The sequence below is a fragment of the Triticum dicoccoides genome, chromosome 5B (genome assembly GCF_002162155.2).
Source record: "Triticum dicoccoides isolate Atlit2015 ecotype Zavitan chromosome 5B, WEW_v2.0, whole genome shotgun sequence".
Lineage (NCBI taxonomy): Eukaryota > Viridiplantae > Streptophyta > Magnoliopsida > Poales > Poaceae > Triticum > Triticum dicoccoides.
Window position 1 is genome coordinate 519,917,729 of NC_041389.1, and position 9,681 is coordinate 519,927,409.

Genomic DNA, 9,681 nt, shown 5'->3' on the forward strand with positions numbered 1-9,681 from the left:
TTAACGAGCTAGTCAACTAGAGGCTTACTAGGGACATGGTGTTGTCTATGTATCCACACATGTATCTGAGTTTCCTATCAATACAATTCTAGCATGGATAATAAATGATTATCATGAACAAGGAAATATAATAATAATCAATTTATTATTGCCTCTAGGGCATATTTCCAACACGTCAGCCGTCTCCGCCGTCTCAGCAATCACAGAAGAGACATGCCGCAACTTTGGTGCGTAGCGGTACGAGTCGAGGTAGTTCAGGAAGTACAGGCAGAGACAAGCGATATAAATATGGTCCAAGCCTCGCTCCTCTTCCTCAGAGGCCTTACGACATGACTAAGGAGCAAAACGCAGCCATAGTGCAAGCCCAAGTGGACGCCCATTTTGGACCGAAACCGGCACCGCTGCCAAAGGAGAAAGTGCCTGAGAAATTAATTGACCACTTCATTCGTATGGCTAGAGAACCAGCTCCCAAGCCTGTTGACTCGGACTATGAGCGCCAAATCAGGAAACTACATCGAGAATGGCTAAAGAAGGAAGCGAGCTCGAGCTCGAGCCAACAAGCAGCTGGCAAAAAATGCGGGAAAACCGTTCCCCAGTTGGGAGAACAGGCGACGCAAGCGATCCCCCCGCTTGTTGTGCCAACAACACATGAGAGGAGTAGTACGCGCGCCAAATATTATTGTGGGCAAACCGTTAGCGTTCCCCATCATGGCGATGTGGTAATTGTTGGAAATATGCCCTAGAGGCAATAATAAATTAGTTATTATTATTATTATATTTCCTTGTTCATGATAATAGTTTATTATCCATGCTATAATTGTATTGATAGGAAACTCAGATACATGTGTGGGTACATAGACAACACCAAGTCCCTAGTAAGCCTCTAGTTGACTAGCTCGTTGATCAATAGATGGTTATGGTTTCCTGACCATGGACATTGGATGTCGTTGATAACGGGATCACATCATTGGGAGAATGATGTGATGGACAAGTCCCAATCCTAAGCCTAGCACAAAGATCGTGTAGTTCGTATGCTAGATCTTTTCTAATGTCAAGTATCATTTCCTTAGACCATGAGATTGTGTAACTCCCGGATACCGTAGGAATGCTTTGGGTGTACCAAACGTCACAATGTAACTGGGTGGCTATAAAGGTGCACTACGGGTATCTCCGAAAGCGTCTGTTGGGTTGGCACGAACCGAGACTGGGATTTGTCACTCCGTGTGAACGGAGAGGTATCTCTGGGCCCACTCGGTAGGACATCATCATAATGTGCACAATGTGACCAAGGGGTTGATCACGGGATGATGTGTTATGGAACGAGTAAAGAGACTTGCCGATAACGAGATTGAACAAGGTATCGGCATACCGATGATCGAATCTCGGGCAAGTACAATACCACTAGACAAAGGGAATTGTATACGGGATCGATTGAGTCCTTGACATCGTGGTTCATCCGATGAGATCATCGTGGAACATGTGGGAGCCAACATGGGTATCCAGATCCCGCTGTTGGTTATTGACCAGAGAACGTCTCAGTCATGTCTGCATGGTTCCCGAACCCGTAGGGTCTACACACTTAAGGTTCGATGACGCTAGGGTTATGGGGAATAGATATACGTGGTTACCGAATGTTGTTCGGAGTCCCGGATGAGATCCCGGACGTCATGAGGAGTTCCGGAATGGCCCAGAGGTAAAGATTTATATATGGGAAGTCCTGTTTTGGTCACCGGAAAAGTTCCGGGTGCTATCGGTAATGTACCGGGACCACCGGGAGGGTCCCGGGGGTCCACCAAGTGGGGCCACCGGCCCCAGAGGGCTGCATGGGCCAAGTGTGGGAGGGGACCAGCCCCAGGTGGGCTGGTGAGCCCCCCACCAAGGCCCAAGGCGCCTAGGGCTTGGGGGAAACCCTAAAGGGGGCGCCTCCTTGCCTTGGGGGGCAAGGCAACCCCCCTGGCCGCCGCCCCATCCTCAGATTGGATCTGAGGGGGCCGGTCCCCCTATCCTTTGCCCCTATAGATATGTGGGGGTGGGAGGGCAGCCGCACCCAAGTTCTGGCGCAGCCTTCCCCCTCTCCCAAGTCCTCCTCCTCTCCCGCGGTGCTTGGCGAAGCCCTGCAGGATTGCCACACTCCTCCACCACCACCACGCCGTTGTGCTGCTGCTGGACGGAGTCTTCCCCAACCTTTCCCTCTCTCCTTGCTGGATCAAGGCGTGGGAGACGTCACCGGGATGTACGTGTGTTGAACGCGGAGGTGCCGTCCGTTTGGCACCAGGATCTCCGGTGATTTGGATCACGACGAGTACGACTCCTTCAACCCCGTTCTCTTAAACGCTTCCGCTTAGCAATCTACAAGGGTATGTAGATGCACCCTCCTTCCCCTCGTTGCTAGTCTCTCCATAGATAGATCTTGGTGACTCGTAGGAAAATTTTGAATTTCTGCTACGTTCCCCAATAGTGGTATCAGAGCCAGGTTTATTGCGTAGATTCTATGCATGAGTAGAACACAAGTTGTTGTGGGCATTGATTTTGTTCAATATGCTTACCGGTACTAGTCCTATCTTGTTTCAACGGTATTGTGGGATGAAGCGGCCCGGACCGACCTTACACGTACACTTACGTGAGACAGGTTCCACCGACTGACATGCACTTGTTGCATAAGGTGGCTAGCAGGTGCCAGTCTCTCCCACTTTAGTCGGATCGGATTCGATGAAAAGGGTCCTTATGAAGGGTAAATAGAAAGTGGCATATCACGTTGTGGTTTTTGCGTAGGTAAGAAACGTTCTTGCTAGAAACCCATAGCAGCCACGTAAAACATGCAAACAACAATTAGAGGACGTCTAACTTGTTTTTGCAGGGTATGCTATGTGATGTGATATGGCCAAAAAGAATGAGATGAATGATATGTGATGCATGAGATTGATCATGTTCTTGTAATTGGAATCATGACTTGCATGTCGATGAGTATGACAACCGGCAGGAGCCATAGGAGTTGTCTTAATTTATTGTATGACTTGCGTGTCATTGAACAACGCCATGTAATTACTTTACTTTATTTCTAAAACCGTTAGCCATAGTAGTAGATGTAATAGTTGGCGAGACAACTTCATGGAGACACGATGATGGAGATCATGATGATGGAGATCATGGTGTCATGCCGGTGACGATGATGATCGTGGAGCCCCGAAGATGGAGATCAAAAGGAGCAAAATGATATTGGCCATATCATGTCACTTTTTGATTGCACGTGATGTTTATCATGTTTATGCACCTTATTTGCTTAGAACGACGGTAGTAAATAAGATGATCCCTCATTAAAATTTCAAGAAAGTGTTCCCCCTAACTGTGCACCATTGCGAAAGTTCGTCGTTTCGAAGCACCATGTGATGATCGGGTGTGATAGATTCTAACGTTCACATACAACGGGTGTAAGCCAGATTTACACACGCGAAACACTTAGGTTGACTTGACGAGCCTAGCATGTACAGACATGGCCTCGGAACACAAGAGACCGAAAGGTTGAGCATGAGTTGTATAGTAGATACGATCAACATGAAGATGTTCACCGATGATGACTAGTCCGTCTCATGTGATGATCATACACGGCCTAGTTGACTCGGATCATATAATCACTTAGATGACTAGAGGGATGTCTATCTGAGTGGGAGTTCATAAGATGAACTTGTTTATCCTGAACATAGTCAAAAGGTCTTTGCAAATTATGTCGTAGCTCGCGCTTTAGTTCTACTGTTTTAGATATGTTCCTAGAGAAAATTTAGTTGAAAGTTGATAGTAGCAATTATGCGGACTGGGTCCGTGAACTGAGGATTGTCCTCGTTGCTTCGTAGAAGGCTTATGTCCTTAATGCACCGCTCAGTGTGCTGAACCCCAAACATCGTCTGTGGATGTTGCGAACATCTAACATACACGTTTTGATAACTACATGATAGTTCAGTTAAATGGTTTAGAGTTGAGGCACCAAAGACGTTTTCGAAACATCGCGGAACATATGAGATGTTTCGAGGGCTGAAATTGGGATTTTCGGCTCGTGCCCACGTCAAGAGGTATAAGACCTCCGACGATTTTCTTAGCCTGCAAACTAAGGGAGAAAAGCTCAATCGCTGAGCTTGTGCTCAGATTGTCTGAGTACAACAATCACTTGAATCGAGTGGGAGTTGATCTTCCAGATGAGATAGTGATGTTTCTCTAAAGTCATTGCCACCAAGCTGCTAGAGCTTCATGATGAACTATAACAAATCAGGGATAGAAATGATGATCCTTGAGATATTCGCGATGTTTGACACCGCGAAAGTAGAAATCAAGAAGGAGCATCAATTGTTGATGGTTGCTGAAACCACTAGTTTCAAGAAGGGCAAGGGCAAGAAGGGATGCTTCATGAAACGGTAAAACAGTTACTGCTCTAGTGAAAACCCAAGGTTGAACCCAAACCCGAGACTAAGTGCTTCTGTAGTGAGAGGAACGGACACTAAAGCAGAACCACCCTAGATACTTGGTAGATAAGAAGGCAGGCAAGGTCGACTGAAGTATATTGGATATACATCATGTTAATGTGTACTTTACTAGTACTCCTAGTAGCACCAGGGTATTAGATACCGGTTCGGTTGCTAAGTGTTAGTAACTCGAAATAAAAGCTACGGAATAAACGGAGACTAGCTAAAGGTGAGATGACGATATGTGTTGGAAGTGTTTCCAAGGTTGATGTGATCAAGCATCGCACGCTCCCTCTACCATCGAGATTGGTGTTAAACCTAAATAATTGTTATTTGGTGTTTGAGTTGAGCATAGACATGATTGGATTATGTCTATCGCAATACGATTATTCATTTAAGGAGAATAATGGTTACTCTATTTATTTGAATGATACCTTTAATGGTCTTGCACCTAAAAGAATGGTTTATTGAATCTCGATCGTAGTGATACACATTTTCATGCCAAAAGATATAAGATAGTAATGGTAGTACCACTTACTTGTGGCACTACCATGTAAGTCATATTGGTATAAAACGCATGAAGAAGCTCCATGTTGATGGATCTTTGGACTCACTCGTTTTTGAAAAGTTTGAGACATGCGAGCCATGTCTATCGGTGTATACGCATGAAGAAACTCCATGCAGATGGATCGTTTGGACTCACTTGATTTTGAATCGCTTGACTGAAAAGCCTCTTTTTCAGTAAAATGGAACAAGATAGCAACTTGTTGGAAGTAACACATTTTGATGTGTGCAGTCCAATGAGTGCTGAGGCATGCAGTGAATATCGTTATGTTCTTACTTCACGGATGATTTAAGTAGATACTGAGTATATTTACTTGATGAAACACAAGTCTGAATTATTGAATGGTTCAAGTAATTTCAGAGTGAAGTTGAAGATCATCGTGACAAGAGGATAAAATGTCTATGATATGATCATAGAGATGAGTATCTGAGTTACGAGCTTTGGCACGCAATTAAGACATTGTGGAAATTGTTTCACAATTAATACCACCTGGAACACCATAATGTGATGGTGTGTCCGAACATCATATTTGCACCCTATTGTATATAGTGCGTACCATGATGTATCTTATCGAATTACCACTATCGTTCATGGGTTAGGCATTAGCGACAACCGCATTCACTTTAAATAGGGCACCATGTAATTCCGTTGAGATGACACCGTGTGAACTATGGTTTAGAGAAACCTAAGCTGTCGTTTCTTGAAAGTTTGGGGCTGCGACGCTTATGTGAAAAAGTTTCATCCTGATAAGCTCGAACCCAAAGCGGATAAATACATCTTCATAGGACACCCAAAAACTGTTGGGTATACCTCCTAATTCAGACCCGGAAGCAAAAGATTGTTTACAGAAACGGGTCCTTTCTCGAGGAAAAGTTTCTCTCAAAAGAATTGAGTGGGAGGATGGTGGAGACTTGATGAGGTTATTGAACCATCACTTCAACCAGTGTGTAGCAGGACACAGGAAGTTGTTTATGTGGCACCTACACCAATTGAAGTGGAAGCTGATGATAGTGATCATGATGCTTCGGATCAAGTCACTACCGGACCTCGTAGGTCGACAAGGACGCGTACTACTTCAGAGTGGTACGCAATCCTGTCTTAGAGGTCATGTTGCTAGACAACAATGAACCTACGAGCTATGGAGAAGCGATAGTGGGCCCGGATTCCGATGAATGGCTCGAGGACATAAAATCCGAGAAAGGATCCATGACTTTGAAAGAAATACTTGATGGTCATAAGGCCGTTGGGTACAGATGGATTTTAAAAGGAAGACAGACAATGATGGTAAGTATCGCCATTAAGAAAGCTCGACTTGTTGTTAAGATGTTTTCCGACAAGTTCAAGGAATTGACTACGATGAGACTTTCTCACTCGTAGCGATGCTAAGAGTTTGTTGGAATTATATTAGCAATTACTGCATGATTTATGAAATCTTGTAGATAGGATGTCAAAACATTGTTTCCTCGATGATATCCTTGAGGAAAGGTTGTATGTGATACAACCAGAAGGTTTTGTCAATCCTGAAGAACGCTAACAAATATGAAGCTCCAGCAATCCTTCTAAGGACTAGAGTAAGCATCTCGGAGTTGGAATGTACGCTTTGATGAGATGATCAAAGATTTTGGGTTTATACAAAGTTTATGAGAAACTTGTATTTCCAAAGAAGTGAGTGGGAGCACTATAGAATTTCTGATGAGTATATGTTGTTGACATATTGTTGATCAGAAATGATGTAAAATTTCTAGAAAGCATATAGGGTTATTTGAAAGGTGTTTTTCAATAGAAAACCTGGATTAGGCTACTTGAACAATGAGCATCAGGATCTATGAGGATAGATCAAAAATGCTAAATGGTACTTTCAAATGAGCACATACCTTGAAATGATCTTGAAGGTGTTCAAGATGGATCAGTCAAAGAAGGAGTTCTTGCCTGAGTTGTAAGGTATGAAGTTAAGAGTTAAAGCTCGACCACGACGGGAGAGAGAGAAAGGACGAAGGTCGTCCCCTATGCTTCAGACGTAGGCTCTATAGTATGCTATGCTGTGTACCGCACCGGAAGTGTGCCTTGCCATGAGTCAGTCAAGGGGTACAAGAATGATCCAGGAATGGATCATTGGACAGCGGTCAAAATTGTCCTTGGAGTAAATAAGGACATGTTTCTCGATTATGGAGGTGATAAAGAGTTCGGTGTAAAGGGTTACGTCGATGCAAGCTTTAACACCTATCCGAGTGACTCTGAGTAGCAAACCAGATACGTATAGTGGAGCAACCATTTGGAATAGCTCCAAGTGGAGCGTGGAAGCAACATTTACAATATGACCTAGAGATTTGCGAAGTACATACGGATCTGATTGTTGCAGACCCGTTGACTAAAACCTCTCTCACAAGCAAAACATGATCAAACCCCAGAACTCATTGAGTCTTAATCACATGGTGATGTGAACTAGTTTAGTGACACTAGTAAACTCTTTGGATGTTGGTCACATGACGATGTGACCTGTCAATGTTAATCACATGGTGATGTGAACTAGATTATTGACTCTAGTGCAAGTGGGAGACTGTTGGAAATATGCCCTAGAGGCAATAATAAATTAGTTATTATTATTATTATTATTATTATTATTATTATTATTATTATTATTATATTTCCTTGTTCATGATAATCGTTTATTATCCATGCTATAATTGTATTGATAGGAAACTCAGATACTTGTGTGGGTACATAGACAACACCAAGTCCCTAGTAAGCCTCTAGTTGACTAGCTCGTTGATCAATAGATGGTTACGGTTTCCTGACCATGAACATTGGATATCGTTGATAACGGGATCACATTATTGGGAGAATGATGTGATGGACAAGACTCAATCCTAAGCCTAGCACAAAGATCGTGTAGTTCGTATGCTAGAGCTTTTCTAATGTCAAGTATCATTTCCTTAGACCATGAGATTGTGCAACTCCTGGATACCGTAGGAATGCTTTGGGTGTACCAAACGTCACAACGTAACTGGGTGGCTATAAAGGTGCACTATGGGTATCTCCGAAAGCGTCCTCTAATTATTGTTTGCATGTTTTACGTTGACATTAGAAACCCATAACAGAGGATCATATAATGCAGGCTCAAATGCTCAATATCTCTGTTGGACAACTCCTCGAAATCGGGCCCATGCCTATGCTTAGAGAATCGGAAATAGCATGGAAATATGTCCGGGGCCAACCTTTGGTCCATCCAGACAAGGTCAAGGACCTCCCAACGAGAATGTATCAATTGCATCAATGGTACATGAACATTACCAAGATTTCCAATCGAGAGTCCCTCATGGTGAATGTCAAGCATGAGCATTATTACCATGAGAAAGCTCTGGCCATTGAGTATCCAGAACTATTTCAGTTATACAATCAAGACGCACTCGACAAGTCTATCGTCAGTTGCTATTGTTTGTAAGTGATTTCTTTCTGTAATTTAAGTCTCAAGCTAGTTATGTAGTGATAATTTTGAGCAATCATTACATGTAATTAGCCTCACTATATTCTTTTTCTGTGGTATTATATGCAGGATGAAGATGTATGAAATGAAAAAACCTGGACGCTATGGCGTTGGGTTCATTGACCCAAATACCATTAATGAGGACATATGGCAGATTGAATATTGTCAAGATGTTGTAGAGCAAAGCATGCTAGAGTTCTTGAAGCGCCTCAATAGCAATGAAGATATACTACTTCCTTACAACTTCCCGTGAGTCACACTGTCTTGTACTACAAATTCTGTTTTTTTGCTTACTAGCTAGCTAGATGTTAATAATTAAGTGTATACGGTTTACGGTAGTTGATTAATTTTATGCACATGCCCGCTTAATTAAGACATGCAAACGTGTGCGTATGCAGTTGGCACTGGGTCTTGTTAGACATTAAAGTTGAGGAAGCAAAAGTTGAATTACTGGACTCACTAACTAAAGAAGATAAAGACTACACCATCGTGAAGGGGATAGTCAACAGGTAATTTCAATCATTATTAACTATATCTCGGCCTATTAATTATTAGTTCATCATTTCCTGATATGAACTATTTAATAACCCCTTTATTAATTTTCTTTGTCGGCGGGCAGGACATGGGCAAAGTTCATCAAGGTGACTCCAGGCAAGTGGGCAAAAAAGTTGTTTTGGCATCGACCCAAGGTAAGTAATTAAGTAGTACTAGCTAGCTACCATCTCTTTAATTCTTGTTTCAATATCATTAATTAATTATCATGCTTGATTAATCATTATCTGATTCAATTCCATTCTCGTAAAGGCCCTGAAGCAGGCGCCGGGGAATAATCTGTGTGCATTCTACGTTTGCGAGAACATTCGCATGATGACGTGCGAAAGGAGCAGATCTGATAGATAGGACTGTGTACATTTGTCAGAACATTATTCACACCATTATCAATATCTAGTCACACAACTAACACACATGCATATTGATCTCCTTCTTAACAGTTCAGATCGGTGCGGGATAAGCTCCTACCATCGGACCGCATACTAGCACTTCAAGAGGAAATGACCGGATTTTTGCTCGACCAGGTCATAGATCGCAAAGGAGGATACTATTACCCGCTACCGCCCCCATGAACCACTTGTCATCGTGCTCCGGTGGCACCAAAGGCAACATATGTAGGAGAAATTGTA